This window comes from Protopterus annectens, chromosome 4.part0 (genome assembly GCF_019279795.1).
Source record: "Protopterus annectens isolate FY-2018-M chromosome 4.part0, PAN1.0, whole genome shotgun sequence".
NCBI lineage: Eukaryota > Metazoa > Chordata > Ceratodontiformes > Protopteridae > Protopterus > Protopterus annectens.
The window spans coordinates 1,852,086,269-1,852,105,119 of record NC_056733.1 but is presented as its reverse complement, the minus strand read 5'-3'; the positions used below and the strand labels follow the sequence as shown (position 1 = coordinate 1,852,105,119).

Sequence of the window (18,851 nt, the reverse complement as noted above, 5' to 3'; positions counted from 1 at the left end):
GAGGTAAACCTGAAGCCCTTTTACCTTTAGGTAAACAATGGCTGGGGTTACTCACTTTGTAAATACCCTTGGTGCAGTGGAGAGACCAAAAGGCAAGGCAGAGTACTGAAAGTGCACAGAACCCACTGAGAAATGCAAGAACTTCCTGAACTGAGGATGAACAGGGGTGTGCAGGGAGGAATACTTGATATCCAGAGAAGCTATGAAGGATTGAGGAGGGATCAGGGAAAGAAGGGACTGCAGAGAAAGCATCATGAAAGAAGGCACCATCAGGAAGGTATTCAAGAGGGAGATGTCTATGATAGGCCTCCAAGGACCATCTTCTCTCAGCACAAGAAACATCCTTGAGTAGAACCCCTTTCCCTGTAGGTCTGAGGGGACAGCCAGAATGGTGCCTTGGTCTGACAGCTAAGAAAGCAACAAGGTGAAAAGATGATGTTAGCTGGATGGTGGTTGAGGTATCCCCTGGAAGGGAGGAAGAGTCTTCCAAGTCATAAAGTATCCATTTTGAATGATGGAAGTGACCCAGGTGTCTTGAGTGATGTCCATCCAGTGTGAAAGGGAAGGAGAGAGGCAAAGACATAAAGGATAATGACTTGGAAGAAGCACTTGGTCATCACAGAGAACTTGGCCTGGGCTAAAAGGGCTGCTGAGGAGTAGGGGCAGAAGCTACAGACTTTGATTTTAGTAGTTTCCTGGGAGACATCTTCTACCTATTTCCAGATGAGACAGAAGTGGAGGTGCGACCAGGCCTTCTGACTAAAGGAATTTTGACAAGGAAATTCCTATGGAACTAAGAGACTGGGGAAGCAAGCATTTCAAATCCTGGAGCTTCTTGCCCTTTTCTTTTAGGGATTTAGAAAGCTCTGCAACTGCTGTGCCAAAAAGGTCGGAATTATCCAAAGGAGCTTCAAGCAATTTGTCCTTTATGTCATCAGGAAGTGACTGAAGGCATAATCAAGAATGCCTTCTGAGTACAGTTGCAGAAGCTGCTGCCCTGGAAGATGCCTCCACAGCATCATAACTACATTTGATGGAATGACCTGCTACCTGGGAGGCAGCAGATAGAAGAGCAAGAATCTATGATTTAGCCTCTGAATCAGGTAATTGACAAAGTGCCTGGGAAGCCTGAGAAAGTACGGCCAGAGAGTACCTAGACATGCGTGTCTGTTAATTAATAGCTCTAACTGCTAAAATGGAAGAAGTATAGACCTTCTTCCCCAATCTTTCTAAAATCTTGTTTTTCTTGTCAGAAGGAAGGAGCTTTTAAAGTAGGCAACATTCAAGAAGATGTGTCAGACGTAATGGAGACCACACCAGGGTCAGCAGAAGGACATTTAAAAAGAAACTCACAGTCATCACGGACTTTATAAGGGGCAGGGGCCTGTGAGTCTGGGTTTTTAGAGGATGATGCAAACCATCAAAGAAAGCTTGAACCACTGGTGGAACTGCTGAGGGAGAAGGGGTTTCCAAATAGAGAAGGTCATAATATCTATTCTGTTCATCTGCAATTTGAGAAGAATCTCGTTTAAGGAATTCCATCATCTTATTAATAATTTCCCCAAAGGAAAGCTCTTCCAAAGGGTAATCTCCCCCATTAGACGCCGTCTCTGGAGAGGTATATTCCAGAGGAGAAGGAATCTGAGTGGAGCATGCCAAAGAATCTTCATTCAAAGAAGAATCCTCAGAGTCTGAATCAGGAATCTAATACTTAGCAGCCTGCGTACATGGGGACACCTAAGACCAAGATGACAATACTGGGGATGAGGAGAAGGCAGGCAAGGGAATAGTAGAAGCAGAAGCAGCAGGCTTCAAAGCCATCAGGGCTTTAATGAGACCCTGTGAAAAGGCATTTCAGTCCAACTGAGGGGTGTAAGTGACAGTGGAATGTTTTGTCTTCTGCTTCTTCTTAGCAGGTTTGTCTTGATGAGAATGCCTGGACATAAGCCTTATGTCCAACACTTCTTTACACTGAGAGGCAGGTGCAAAACAAGTCACTATTCCCCAAAGTTATCTGAAACGGATGTATGCATGGCCTCGGATAAGCTAAGATCCACCCCCTGCATGGCTTCCCCTGAGGTACCCACCAAGGAAGCAGACCCTACCTCTGGCTGTACCACCAGTTTCACCGACCTTAAGGGGTACATCAGAGGAAATAGGTGCAGATGAAGAGGATTTAGGCCTAACTTTGCTAACTTTTTTTCAAAGAGGGCTCAGCCAAAGGACTGCTAGAATCTTCCATTACTTCCCTAGCCAGATGTTTAGGTCTCTGATTTTCTAGGTAAAGATTTAAAGCTGACAGATGACTATGCAATATCTTAGGCACAAAGTCTGGACAATTCAAACAGGAATGATGGTTGTGAGTAGGTCCTAAACAGTAGAAGCAAAGCTCATGACTATCCTTATGTGGAATTTGTCATCCACACCTTCACTTGCCCTTCCTGGATGACATTAACAACAACAAGAGGCAGTATCAAGGAAATAAATCCCCTACAGGGTATTTATCTGAAGCTGGAAGGCGAGCCAATGATATCTGACAGCAGACCAAATGTAAGAGTCAACCTTACCGAATGGCGGCGAAAAATTTCTGAGGATAGTACGTGCAGATGTCCTTTTTATGCCTGATGTTCTCAGTGACTTCATGCGATGTCCCACGTACTGACAGTGGTAATAAACTTTTGTATAGAGGCCAGATGTCGGGTCAATTGGTGAAATACAACCCATATGTAAAGAGTACTGCAACACTAAATAGAAGGACATCAGTATATATTCACATTCCTTCAAACAAAATGTGTCAAGCAGTAAAATAATGAAGACAAGTAATCACAAAATGTAAACAATCATCAAAATATGCAGTGTTTTAATTTTATAAAGACAATGGATTTTTTTTTATTATATCTGAACTAGATTTGGCGGAATACAACCCTTGGAAAAAATCACCAGGAAATGTCTGTGTTGCAGAGTTAATGCTTGGTCAAATGACAAGCACCACTTAAATTGAAGGAATATCTAAGCACTTTTATTTTCCAGACACCAGGAATAGTTGAAACTACTGATGTAAATTCTACCGCTGTACAGTGAACTATGTTTCAATCAGTTTGTTTAAGCATACTACTATAATGATAACATTGTCGATTTCTGGAAAGCTTTAACATGTAAACCTTTTATACCATAAGCTTTAAGGTTGAGTCTCGTAACATTCTAAAATAATACTGAATAAGATGTGCTAGAACTTAAATCAATAACTGTGTGTAACATGCAATTGTCTGATTATATGTTTTTTATAATGATTTAATAGTGCTGATGTTGTTTGAAAAATAAAACTCATTATAGAAAATATGACTGAACCATCTGAGTGGAGTATTCCCAGGGTCCCAGAAAATTAAAAAAATAGTCGAGTGAGAATTTGTTAATTTAAAACAAGCTCACTGATGCTTTGTGTATGAAAGGTTAATATTCATTACACTGGAAGACTTAGCACCGAAGCAAGTAAGTTAGTAAATGTAGAAGTGTTTTCTACAATAAATAATTTCAGTGGTTTCTGATAAACTGTATACGACAAAAATACAATCCAGGAGCTATGAACTTTTATTACTCCTGTTGGAGCAGTCTGTTTCAGGAGGCTATTTTATATAACCTTATCATGAAATTTTCCAGCAGAAAAGACTAATTTTCTCAAGGATGTATATATATGATTGTTGTAAGTATAGATGATATCTGGTGCTTGTAAGGTTCAGACCAAAAATGCACGATTTGAAGTTATAAGCAGCATTGCAAGCAATCCAGAATGGGTCTATATCAGATTATCCACATCTGAAAATGTCGAAGCACATTTATTCGACATGAAAATGTTGAATGCTGAGTTTGTCGAATGGCCAAAACATTGATTTCTTTCCTAAGGAAAGAAATTGGTTGGTCATTCTGTCACACCTGTTCTTTTCCCGACTGTAGTGCAGTCTTGGGGTTAGAATATTTAGGGGCTGTGGGGGACAAAGCCCCCCAATTAAAAATGTTAGGTTTTATGTCGTGCTGTTTGCCTTCCGATTTCTTTCCCTTGGAAAGATATCAGTGTTTTGGCCATTCGACATAGTCAGCGTTTGACATTTTCATGTTGAATAAATGTGCTTTGACATTTTGAAATGTTGATATTCTGATATAGACCCATCCAGAATTCAGGACTGAAGCTTAATCAAGATAAATGCTGCTTTAGTAAAGTAGAGGCATAGTACTTCGGGAATCATATATATCCTAGTCATCTCAAACCAAATGCAAGCAAAGTCTGAGCAACTGCTGAGTTACAAGATCCATCCTGTGTAACTAAACTGAAACAAGCCCTAGGAATGATCAATTACTTAGGCAAGTTTATACTTGACCTTTTTTCAACGTGCATCCTTAAACAGACTTGTAAAAGAAAAATGTGCCATGGTTTTAAGGATGTGCTCAAGGCCAAGCATTCTGCTAAATCAAAGTACTGCTTAAAACAGCTCCAGTGCTAGTCTACTGTGATGTCACTAAACAGAGAGCAAGACCTAGTAACTTTGACCTAGGTTCATTATTACTTTAATATAACAAACAAATGTTACTTCCTATAGACTACTGCTCCAAAATGTTAATAGATGCTGAAGAAAGGTATTCTCAACAAGAAAAAAAAGGCCTACAAGTGTGAGTAGCTGTCTAGATACCAAAAAGGGCTTCATAGTTTTCAATAGCAGGCTAACTATATACCAGTAGCACTATTAATAAATTCACATCACCTTCATAAACTGCCACACAGGTGTTAGAGATTGATAATGCTACTAAGAAGGTTCAGTGCCAATGAAATGCAAGTACCTAGCAAACTTTTCACTGTTACTGATATGCTATTCAGAAATCTTATATATGAGCATACATTCATTTAAACAGAAACTGATGTGGCAGCTTGTGTTCAAAGCACACCTCTCAACCTCTTAGCACAACAATTTGGAAAAGCCAACAATAATGGGGGGACAAAGGCCTAAAAATACGGATATTTTTTACATATCACTCTTGTAATGTTGCTAAAGTAACAGGTTTTGCTTTAGCATGCATTTTCTGAAGGCAACTCAAATGACTGTTTATTTAGTGACTTCAGTCCTCAAAGATTTGAAGAAATACGGACAGTTTATGGGGAATAGACAGCTATCCAGCATTTGTGTGATAGATGGTCAAATTACTGGACTTGCATAAAATAGCTTATGTGCAAATACTTTATAATCAGAGCACAGTTATCTGGGCATGATGGCTTACTGTTATACCAAGAGGAAATCATAGTACTCCTAAATCAGTGAGCAGAAGTGTTATGTCAAATACATTTGGGTCATTATGACTTTACCAAATTCTTAAAAAAAAATGTGACTTATCCATGTAGTACTCAGATGTCAATCAAAGCTTTGCCAGCTTAGTATCAAAATATCAATTCTTACTGTATAAACCTTCACAGAGACGTGGCCAAAGCCAATATCACAAGGGCCTTTTCAATGGATAGCTGCTGACTTTTGTGAGTTCAAAAGCAAAAACAGCCTTGATGTTGTTGATTACTATTCAGATGATATTGAAATAATTATAGTATCATCTAAAATAAGCCGCTGATAACAACTAGATTCATTCAAGGCTATGTTCTTTTGAGGTGTGGCATACATATGGAACTAGTTACATGTAATCATACACAGATTGTGTCCACTTATCTCCAGCTGTTTGTGGTTGATTACTCTTTCACTAATGCCACTTCATGTCCTCACTGTTTACACTCTTAACAGTAAAGCTAGGAGAACAGTGCAAAAAGATATTGAGGCAGAAAGACCAACATAAAGCTCTAATGGTATATCAAGCTACTCCATATAGTGTCACCACCGCACGTCTTTCACAGTTAATAAGAAAAGTGCAAGTTTGACATGCCAATGTTAGAGTGAAAACTTAAATAAAAGAATACTAAAACCATTACATTATGAATAACAATTAAAAAGCTAAAACATTATGTAAAAGATTATATGACTATCATTACTCTGTATATTTCCTATCTGTCTTACCACCTAGTTGAGCTCTCCTCTTAAAGTTAGAGGGGGAGAGAAAGGAGAATGGTACAGACATAGCAGTGTAGTGCAGTTTTCTACTCTGTTACAGTTATAGCAGTGCAAAAAAAATGCAGAACCACATTCTTATCTAGTAAAAACTGAAGATAGTACTGTACTTTAATGCAGCAGATGTCATACCCAATCTATTCCCAATGAGCATCAAGCTGAATGCAGTATTCCAGAAAAAAAAACTTCTGAGCTTAAATGAGCTGAGAATAACCAGATACATGTTTGGCAAACCTCTTCCAGTGTCAGTGACTGAGCTACCTCCACTAAGCAGTTGTGACCAGTGAAAAAGTGTATCTATGATGACAAATAATGTGCTGTCCAGTCCTTGTAATAATCTTCACAACTGATTGTTCCTAAAGTGGTAGACTGTCTTTTACCTAGTGACTGCAAATGTTTTCATGCATGCATATGTTTCCAAATGTTTTTGTGTGCCCCCCATGAGAGACTTATTTGTGTTGCCTAACTTTATAAGCTGTAAATGAATTTGCTGGACATTCAAGTAAATGACTGCACTTTTTGCAAAACCATATGTATTACTGCATTGTTCAGTTGTGTGTGTGAAATGTTTAAATAATAACAGTGATTATACTGTGTTGACATGTTGCTTGCAATAAATGTATCTGTTTACCAAAATTTTCTTTAATACCTGACATTATTGAGAAGATACTCACTAGAAGCAGTCTGTTTTTATGCCCCAATCTGAGAGTTTTAGCCCAAATTAGTTAGTACCATATTCAAGATGTTAAAAGGCACTTGCAAATAATACAGGGACAGGTACTAGTCTTGTAGATCACTATCAGGTCAATAAAAGGGACATCACCAGACTATTTTATTAACACAGCTAGAAATAGAATACTGCATACAATCTTTCCAAGTGAAAAAAAAAACTATATAAAAATCTGGTCAAAATAGCCTGTGATCTTTCTGTCTAGAGAAAGTCCTACCAATAGCTAAATCTTACATTCAGCATACTGTAAAGGTCACTAGCAAACAGCAGAGATCTACATTTGGCTGACATTGAACTCCATATATGGGTAATTGGAATGTGTCTTAACATTGCATCATCTAGATCTACTTCATCATTAAGATATCAACTGCAACTGAATCACATCATTCAGTTCTCCTACTATTCAGGTCAGTGAAAGGACAAGCGTGATCATGTTATTGTGTGTGTGTGTGTGTGTGTGTGTGTGTGTGTGTGTGTGTGTGTGTGTGTGTGTGTGTGTGTGTTCATTGTTCTGACACTGACACCACACTTTGGTCAGCCAGGAAGAACTGATTATTAACTATCCTTTTAATGCTTTGGGTATTGTTGCTTGTCTACATACTGATTTTATCTTTTAAAAAATTTGTAACTTTTTTATCAAATTGCTAGATACTTAGTTTAAATTACAAGATGCGCCTGCATGTTATTCTTTTAAATTATTCAGTTCGGTTTGACTAACTTTTTAATCACATCCAAGTCTCATTATATTTAGTTTAAGTTTTTACCAGATTAAAAAAGTGTATTCTTTGCAACCACTAAGCAAATTACTGCCAATATATCAACTAATAATCGTACTCTTGCAAATAGATTCTTATATCATAAGCCAGGGTTGCTTATACTACAAGCTACCTTCATCATCGGTACTGGTGTTAAATTGTATATGTTCAGCATGACAGTAAGACTCCATTGAGTGTGCCTTGTTTCCTCTTTCATGTTTTGTTTAAGAGATCATCTGGCAAAATGGATATGCCCCGGGATTCATGAAGCTTGCACCAGGCGCAGGCATAGCGTAGGTGGTATAACGCCAAATATGGCCGTCGAGCGATTCAGGTACGATCCAATTCCACGTGCACTACCGGCGTACGCCAGAACTGTGCAGCCCCCAGCGTAGGAATGCTAATCACCCCATGTGCAGTGTTGCACCATGCAAATGAAGGCATATAGCGATTCATGAAGTGGTGCAGGTGTAGCGTAAGCCCACGGAAATGTAAACCAAAAAACACGGTTTACATTTTCCCAAACAGAACATCGGAGCTATGGAAGAGGGCCAGACCCAGGTATCACAACGTTAACATATGCCAATGGCAAAATACACAGCCAATGGCATAAGAAAAGATGCACAACATGTAAATAACAACATTTAATGTTATGTCCACAGTAACGCACAGCACAACCGCAGGGCATGTGTGCGGAAGCTGTAACATAAAGAAATAATATAAAAATTTCATAAAATCGCAACGTAATAGAAATCAGGTTTACAGCATAATACACAATGGTAGGCATGGAACACCACAACCAAGGTGCAAGGGTTGCTAAGGGCTTGCGATAGTGTTCGGCACGGTAACTATGAATTAGTAGTCAATGCCATGCAAATGAGGCAGATAATACTGAATCGCAAATGTCCCGCCGGATGAAGGTTGTACCATACGGTGCAGCGGTATAACACCGAGGAGTGGCTCAGAGGAGATACATGACATCAGCAGAGGGGTGTGCCACCATAGCAGTAAGCACATTGGAGCATTGCAAATCTGGCCTGTCCGTTGCTAAGCAAAGCTGCAGGACAGGGGCGGGGAGGAATCATTTAGCTGAGAGCACACATGGTGCCCAAAAGCGCATGTGTACTAGGATGAAAACGTGCCCGAAACCCAGTAATCGGACGCACGCACCACAAACAATAGCAGAAACAGGAAGGTCAGGGGTAGAAAAGAAGGAAATGTGGAAGTAGGGTAATTGGAGTACTAATGAGCAATCAACACCAATCAACCCACGAAGGCCAATCGACGGCAGCTGACAAGTCTGCTTGCAGAAACCTGCAAAACAGGATAGGGGAGGCTTTTGAATGCAAAGAAAGGAGGGCAGGTATTGGATTGCAAAGATGGGAGACTTGACACAGCAGAGCAAAGCAAACCGACAGCAGACTGGCAGTAGCACACATAACGCAAGATACGCCAGGTCCAGGAAAGTACAAATGAAAGTAGGCTGCAGGATGCACGCCAGAAAATGGTAGGTGCAACGTGCAGAAATGTAAAGGGAAGGTCAAGAGGTAATCCACGGCAGGCAAATGTAATGCAACACCAAAGGCACCACAATAGTAGTTCCGGCAGTAAAACACATAAGATAACCTGTAGCTACGATCGTACATACACACCCTATGACATCATCGGTGTTCACAGCACAATAGTATACAGTGTGAAAGCACCCAACACACACCTGTGTATTCCCAAACACCGCACCATAGGTGTAAACACACGGGGAACTTTTAAAATGTACATGTTGGAAGCTGCCATAGCTGTGATTCATCATCATGTGTTAGAGACTGACGGTGTTGTGGAGGATGATGCCGACAACCACCGCAGGCCTCAGAGGAGAAGGAGAGTGTTCAGACCAAGGGTAACCTACCAGGGGCTACATGACCTGGAGATAGTAGAGCGTTACAGGGTGGACAGGGACATCTTACAGCAAATAGTGGAGCTGTGCCGGCCACGTCTGAGAACCAGAAACAACAGAGGGGAACCCATCCCAGTGGACACGAAGGTATGTGTAAGCCTGCGAATAGTGGCCACAGGTACCTTTCAAAGGCCAACTGGAGATATAATGGGTATCTCACAGGCATCAGCATCCAGGGTACTACACCAGTTCCTGGATGCCATGTTTCCACATGCGAATGAGCAGATATACTTCCCCAGAACTCAGGAGGAGTTGGCCAGCAATATGCGCCACTTCCACCGTGTGGCACAATACCCGGAGGTACTGGGTGCGATAGACTGCATGCACATACAAATCAAGTCACCACCCGGTGAGCAGGGTAGGCGCTACATAAACCGCAAGGGATTCCACTCCATCAACTGCCAGGTCGTGTGCAATGCCCAGGGCATTATCATGGATGTGTGTGCTGGCAGCCCTGGAAGCTACCATGACTCCCATAGCTGGCATTCCTTACAGCTGTATCAGGTATTTGTCAGGGGGGACATCTCACATGGCCATCTTGTGGGGGATGCTGGCTATGCACTGGAGCCGTGGATAATGACTCCCATCAGAAATGCACACACACCCATGCAAGAATGCCATAATGAGGCATACGCACAAACCAGAATCATCATAGAGTGTGTGTTTGGGATGCTGAAATCACGGTTCTGGTGCTTGGATACATCTGGTGGAGCCTTGCAGTACTCTCCAGGCACGTGTGCCCACATCGTCATAGTATGTGCCATGCTACATAATATGATCCTGCGAAAGCAGCTGCAGCAGGGACAAAATGGTGAAGGCCCTCATAGCCCACTGCAATTGCCAAGGCCATTACAGGCACAGAGGGATTCAGACCATGAACACACTGTGCCAGCCCCAGTAGGCAGATGGGGTGTGCCCAATATGCCTACACCTTGGCAAAGAGGGAACGTATAGCACATACTCTGACAGTGTAGGCCCCTATGGACTGACACCTCTCCACCTGCACACACAGTAAAATGGATGGCACACAAACATGACCACCTGTAAAATGTAATGTATAGGTGGCCCAATGTGTGACTCCTACATAGGCAGCCCTCAAACATTGTAAACACAACAGCCAGTGGAACACGGAATGCCAACACCTGAACAGTACATGAGCCTTACAGCATATGGTGGTGCTGTGTGCCTGTCACGTTCCCCGCCAGATATAGATATATATATATATATATATATATAGATATATATATATATATATATATATATATATATATATATATATATATATATATGTACACATATGCATATATATAATACAGATAGAAAGGGCAATAGAGGGATATATGGTGATATAGATGGATTCAGCGATATCTGCAAATATAATAGATAGTTCAATGACATTCATAATACCTTGGAGGTACAAATAAATAGGATAGCGCCAACCATGGAATGTTTAACATACCGACATGCGTAACCACGAGGCTGAAAGACCGATAGAACACAGTACCGGAACAGTACATCTGCGAGTAATAGTATGATGATATGAAGGGACAGTTAGTCACTGCTGCCGGTGTCGCGGTCCACGTAGGTACTGTGTTCAACTGTGTCTGTGAGTGCCATAGTCTGTGTAAGTGTGCGTTGAGGGTGCCATGTGCATCTCTGTGTGACTGTAATGTGTGTGTGTGTCCACAACATGTGTTTGTTAGTGCCAAGTCAGAGGCAGATCAGTACGGTAGGTGTGGGTATAGCTATCCGTAGGCATACGGCTACTACCTGTCCCACAGTAGGAGGGACAGCCCCACCCTGGGCAGCTGTGTCCAGACAAAAAACAGTACAAAGAGCAAATCTCCTAGACGGTAGGACATAAATATGCCCCATATATAATGTAACAGTCGTATGTAATAGTTATGCCTGTATGTAAGAAACGTAAATGTTACATGCAATAAGATAAGTAGCCAAAGTCACACAACAATAGGTATGTAGTGAGGATAAAAGTATGTGCTAACCTGTGTACTGACCATGGCTATGTGTTGGCCTGTAAACACCGCTGTGTGTCCCGCAGGTGTCCAACAATGACCATATGAAAAGGTGGCAACCCATGGCAAACAGGCTCTTTTAACAACACAACCACAATGACTGCAAATATCTGGGACAGAAATACAAGGGATAGCTGTCACTTACACATATCCCTTGATATATCGCCGCAATTACGGAGGTATACAAGTAGCAAGCTCACCTGCAGATGATATAGAAACCAATTAACAATGGCCCAACGTACAATCCCATAACATAAGTCTACTAACTGTTAGCTCTCTAATTAGGGACGTTGCCCACACACATACATACGGATTATGTAGAAATGCAAGGCCCACAAACCTGTATATGCTACGTACACCCACCGACATCCCCCACACTAGAAACTAAAGCAATACAGACTGTAATAGCAGCACAAACATCCATTCAGTCAACTACATCTGCAGAACACTCAACATACAGTGTGAGAGACACAATTAAAGGCGTCATGCAAAATTGCAGGCGTTGTATAATGGAACAAACAGCCATGTTACAGGTTTTGTTTGCAATACTCCATTATCACATGTTGGGATGACAGGTACACCCACCAAATACTCTACCTGTCACACACAATCCACGGGGGACATGAATCCAAACTATACTTGACTCCATGCATAGCAGTTGCAGTTACACATAACAAAACACAATACAGACCGTCTCCCCGAAGGTAGGGCAAATAGGCAATGCCCAAGTGGAGAATCCAATTATACCCCACTGTTGCCACGTAATTGCCGAATGGAGTAGCTGCACAGCTGATATGCAAGTAATTAGTCACTCAGGAACACCAATTGGCGGGATGAATCCACATGTTACAGGTATCGACGTATATAAGGATGGCTTGCCAGACATTCAAACCATATGCTCATACCGAATACCAGTTGAAACACTGTGAGAGAGATAGAAACAAAACGCCGTAAGGACAACAAGGTATGTAGAATGCCCGATATGTAAGGTTATGTATAGCATGATCTGTATTAATTAGTTTTACTGTATGTATAGCCTGGTTTGCATTAATTAAACGTGTCCGCAATGCATAAAGTGGGGAAAGGTATTTATGTATTGATGTCTTGCTGAGCATACTAACGCTTGTAGAAACTGTGCGTCCAGCAGTGGGACACAAGGTACACAGCACAGACACTACAAGGGATGCTACATGAGGGCGTTAAACAGAACAATTCCATACAACCCGCCGTCAGTGGTAGGGTATGTCCAACAAGGACGTGCCATAGCAGGGGATAGTATATGTTGATATACTGTCACAGCACGCATGTGTATGGGCATATAACATTAATGACATATGTAAGGTGGTCCTGCTGTGCAAGTATGCTTTGCATTATGGGATACTATGTGAAATATGTGTAATGTATAGTATTATAGGTAGATATGACAGATATTCTACACAGCATAACAGGCATATCATGCATACCACAGGTATCGTCTATTGGTATGTACAATAACAGGATACATATGGCCTGTAGGTATGGGACATAGTAATAGTATGATAGCTAATCTAAATGGAAGGGCTACCAAGTAACCATGCACAAAGGACATGTAATAGCTTCACAGGTGCATAGTGGGGTACTATGCAGTCTGGCAAGTCCATGTGTAAGCGCAACTACAGTGTTCACACTAGTGGCACCTCTCTAGGGTAGTGTCCTGTGAACAGCAGAGCCAGGTGTCACCTGCACCTCTGCACAGAACAGCCACTGCAGTGATCCCAGGCCTACATGTGTCTCCCAACCACCAAGGGAGGTATCACATGAACAGTGCTACTGAGTGTCCCTGCGTGATGTACATAGGACATATGTTCCAAAGCATGGTGAGTGTCCGGTTTGGGAATGTAACCCACAAGCACATCCCACTCATTGTGGCATGTGTGCACATATCCATGAGCATGTTGCTCACAGTGGCCTCTGCTTATGTCACATATGAGGAGTATATCCATTAATAATGTTGTGGACATAGGCCCTATCTGATCAGCAGAGGTCACCCCTGAGTATGTAGTATGCAAATGTGTACACATGTGGTGTCCGTAGTGCAGCCGCATATTTAAACTGTCGTAGCTCAGTAAACGTCATGGCGTGTTAATGTTGTGGCATGTAAAGCTGTAGCTGTTGTGTAAGGTACACCCTAAATGGGGTGGTGTACCCTTGAATGTGTGTAGATGTCTTGAGTTCAGAGGTACAATGGGTGCCTATGTACCAGCTACACACCCAGTACAGATAGGTGTGGCCACGTAGAAGGATATCCATGCCATAGTGGCAATACGGTAATCACAGGAGTGGGTGCGACATATGTGTGTACTGCAAACATGTACAATGTGATATGTATGTAGGGGACTACCATCCATGTGATAGTCAGTGGATGAATGGTGTAATGCAAAGGTGATGTGCATGCACCTTGTCTCATGCAGCTTGATGCTAAGATAGTCATATTATGTATCTGTCACAGCGACACCCATATGGTTGGAGTCAGTATCAGCTGGTGGAGCAATCATGGTGCTTGGTATGCAGGGGTTTCAAAGCTAGGCAGGGAAAGTCCCATGTGCTAGCCTGTTCCACAGGGAAGCATATACTGAACATGAGGTGCCCTATGACTGAGGACCGTGGTATGCCAAATGTACCTGACATGTAGTAGGTACTATGGTATGCTGGCCTCACTGTGTGTCCTGTCCATGAGCCACATAGCATAACATCCTGAGACACAGGGTACGATGTGCAGGTGGATGTGTATGTCGTCAATACCAGAATGGGGAATGGTGCTGAAAGGCAATGAGAGGACAATGTAGGATGTGTGGACTCTCGTACCATCAGCAATTGCCCTGGTAACTGTATGAAAGGAGTCCACCATGTGTAGGGGCCATGCTCTGGCCCTAACAAGCCCAACCCGGGTGGCAGCAAAGGACAGGAGCCCAACAATGTCTCTGTGAATGACGTCCTTGATGATGTGCCCCATAGCCATGCAGAACAGTCCAGTCAGGTGTGTAGGACTATAGTCCCACTCATGCAATGTGGTGCCACCTGTGTGTAGTGTGATAAATGCTGCTGTGTGCCATTCAGTGGCTACAATGTCTGAAACAAGGCTATTACTGAATATGGTGGCCTAGTGGGGAGACATGTAATTCATAGGTTGGTGGACATCACAGCCTGGGACGTTGGAAGGTGACATGGGGCCAGTGTCCCAGGACATATAGAGTGTAGGTCAGTACTGCGTAGGTGTGACCACAGGGACACCACAATGTTCATGTATGGATTGCGGCCCTGTAGTGAGTGAGAGGGTGTAATGTCAGCATTGAATCCATCCTCCAGCATGTTGGCAACAACACCTGGGTCTGCAATGTTCCTGAGTGACTGCAGTATGTGACAGCAGATGCGGGAGTTGCCATCGACTACTGATATACCACCATAATGCCTGGTGGTACACCCCGGAATTTGTGGCAGTCATGTTTACGTAGCTAGTCTTGGAGTATGTGATGAGGAACCCTGTGGCCCCACCACGGCTGACCAGTGAGCCACCCCACACATGGGAATGTACACCACTGTGCAACAGCCTACACCTGTTGTTGTTGTACATCATATGTCCATGGAACATGAACACCAGAGTGGCTTCTGTTATCTGGTGTGGACCACCATGGCTCTGTGTGGAATAGCATGATCCATGCAGTTGTGTACATGCTAATGAAGTGCACTGGGGTATGTGTCAGCATGTGTATGTGCATTGTCCATCTGCACGGGTGTCATGATGTTAACAACCGCTGTCAGCAGACGTCTGTAGTAGGTGTTGTAGTACTCATGTACTGTGTATGCTGTGATGGGTGTGTTGGTGGGATGTGGCTAACAAGGTCGATTAGCATATGTTCGGAATCCACCAATGAGGGGATAACCCCAGGTGTGTAACACCAGTCACATGGTGGTAGTGTTCATGCCAAGGGTAATGTAGGTCTTGGAGGTGGTGTGCATGGGTTGACCTAGCAGAGCGGAGGGTATGACTCATGGATGTGTAGGTACATGAGTGGCTATCCCAGTGAAGTGTGCGGTAGTGTCAGTCACACATCAATAGTAGCTGTCTGAGGCCCACTGTCCACTATACCAACATAGAAGGTATGTTACCCGTGGGGTATGATGTTGAATCTGTCGCTTGTTACAATGTGTATAGCGGTCCCAGACACAGTTAGTTGCACATGGAGCACCTCTGATGCATTGTGCTAAGTAACTTGCCAGGATGTGTGCAAAACATAGTGGGATATGGGAACCCCTCAGCTGTGGGTGTGCCGGTCCAGGTATGTGCCTGAAAGGTATGGTCTGTCTATAACCTGTCATTGCAGGTGTGCTCTGCAGAGCCTAGAGGTAGGTCTCAGTCACTGCAGAGATGTTTGAGTAGTGCATTATAAGGTGTGCCTTGCCTGCGTGCGTCACAGAGGAAGATGCAAGCATTGTGTCACATGACCCCATGTCGTGCCTGCCAGTTACCGCCCTGCTGGTGACAGTTATTGGAAACTGTGCAAGACAGGCAGTATAGAAGCAGCAAGTGCCTTACATGTGAGCTGTACTCCCAGGGCTGACAGGTGTAAGTCATCTGTGCCACAGCATTGTGTTTGACCAGGTCAGTCATAGCGGACAGATACCAGATGCCTGTGGAATGACAATAGGAGCATAGGCAACTGTTGAAGTGACACAGTCAGTCATTGTACAGTGGTATCGTGTCCGGATGAATGAAAATGCTCCCCAGGGCTTGGCCCACACCCTCAGGGCTATAAGACTGGTGAGCTATTGCATGTCCCTGCACACGTAGTCTGTGAAGTGGCATCACAGGGCAGTCACACTAACATGGGGAATGACAGTCATATCATACCTGGTGAGGTGTGGCATGGGTGCATAGGTTATGTTGCAGAAGCAGTTACCCGACAGCAAGATGTAAGCGACTAACGCCTTGTGTAGCCTGCTGTGTGGAACTGCAGTGTGACTCCCTACAGAGTCATCTATGACTGGTGTGCTGTGAATGTTATAACTCACTATTGGCTGTATGTGATGGGCACACATGAGTCTGTGGAATATAAGCTGGTGATGTTGTCTTCCATGATGGGAGCTACCTCTGGTGCCTACAGTGAGTATGGAGACGTACTGCACAAGTTGTCCTCGTAGGTGTGGCCAGTGGTGTAGATCATGTGAGACTATGTGATGGGTGGGGTGTGTTGCGAATGTTACACATCCCAAAATGACTGTCAGGTGCAGTCATGGTTGGTGACAGCATTACCCCCAGCCATAGCTGTCAACCTCCTGTCCCCAAACTGAGGAACATTAGCCCTTATACTGTGTGACAAATGGGCAAAACGTGGAACACTTACAACTGGCTTACTAACAGCTTCAACTAGGAAGGGCATATGATGGCTAAAATAGGCTGGTTTTACATATAAAAAGATATTCTAATGAATTAATATGATTCCCATCTATTTAGCCATGGCTAGCAGGTAAACAATTTACAACAATGAATGTGTGACAGACCCTTCCAATGTGGAACCTTGAGGAACATGCACCTTTTAGAACCCCATATGAGGTACGTTCCTCGTAATGAGGTACACCTGCGAGCTATGCCCCCAGCACGGCTGAAGAAGTGCATCCCCCACAGGCTTTAGTGCCGTATGTTGGGAAGTGAGCATTGAATGTGTACATGAGACAATTGCTCTATTGCCACATGTACAACATATCCCTCATATAGACAAGCAGTGGCACTGGTACGTGACAGTTGGACATGCCTGTATATACAACCATGTCCCACAGGATATGTGCGTTACGTGTGTACAACAGCTGTTGTACCATAAGCAAGCTGGGATGTGTAGGACAGCCAGTGTACCTGTGGGAAATGGTGTGGAATGGGTGCTATAGTAATCAGTAGCTCATGACATGCTCACAAGTTCTGAGCAAGTGCCTAGCATGACCATACAATACAGATAGGGTGTTGGATAATATCAACCCACAAGTGGTGATGACAGTCAATTAGGGTGGCACCGCACTATAACCCTGCTGAGTATGGTGTGCATGTCCATGAACCATTAGCACTGTAGATGTTAGCAGTACAGATGTATAAGACAGCAGGGATATTTGATTACAAATACCTTTGCATGTCACAGGAGTGTTCCACCAGTGGCCTGTTGACAGACTCACAACTACAAAAGGTGCAAGTGTGACATGTGCACAGCACACCAGTGCCAGCTACAGTAGAACAGGGTTAATGTGTTGTACCCCACCCTCATTGTAGCCCATACCACACAGACAAATGTTAGGCATCTGTGTATGTAAGGCTGTGAATGGCCATGACCTATCAGTATAGCTGTGTCAGTGTTGTGAACAACATACAGAATGGGCTGTGTGGGTGAGGTGTGTGACATATGTGCACAGTCTGATGGAAGATACCAGCAGTGTCACCGCTAGGTGAACATCCCTGTACTCATAAACTACTACCTAGGCTGTGGTCAACATTATGGACACTGTGTAACGGATGGTGCTGTGCAGTGCACCCCCTGACATGGTGACATCTCCAGGCCCCTTAGGTAGTTATATGAGGTACCCATTTCATGTCAGGGTGCCATCCATGAGCACGGAGATCACTGGACAGGCATATACAGCACTGTGGTGACCAATATTGGATCACATACCACCTGTAAGGGGTAATGGCTATGCATGGATGTGTGATACAAGTCTTCACAATCCTCACCTCCACTATGCAGCATGCTGTCTACCTTGCAGAAGGACATTTGCTACACCATGATGATGGACATGTTACATGTCCATATCCTGATCTATAAGACATATGTCATGGACAGCCACCTTCCTAATACTAGGATCGCCACAGGCTGGACAGATCCCTGTGCCATATATGTGACATACTCCCGCCATACCATGCAACCCTGTCCATCAAATCTGCACATGTCATCCCAGTCATACATGGTGAGATGTCCGCATGGTAGATGGATCAGTAATGTGGCACTGGTGCACCTTGCGGTGGCACAATGGCTGTCTTGTACAGCTTGGAAACCGTGTCTGCACATGCTATGGTTGATAACCATCCCTGCGAATGTCATCTGACTAGCCATTGTCCCATGTCTATCACATGTGCAATACAGGTGATCCGTGGCAGGATGGTGAACAGTTGTACAGTGCTGTGTAGATGTATATGGCAAAACACATGCATGTACAGGTGTCCATGCGTATGTGTGCATTGTCACTGCTCAAGTCCATTACGGCTGTGTCTGT

At 43.4% G+C, this 18,851-nt stretch overlaps 1 protein-coding gene across 1 annotated transcript in view; it reads right to left on the bottom strand.

Annotated features, from left to right (window-relative positions):
• ATP10B (ATPase phospholipid transporting 10B (putative)) overlaps positions 1-18,851 on the bottom strand; it is a 2,370,254-nt gene that overhangs the window by 2,008,140 nt on the left and 343,263 nt on the right. The gene's annotated exons all lie outside the window — the stretch shown is intronic.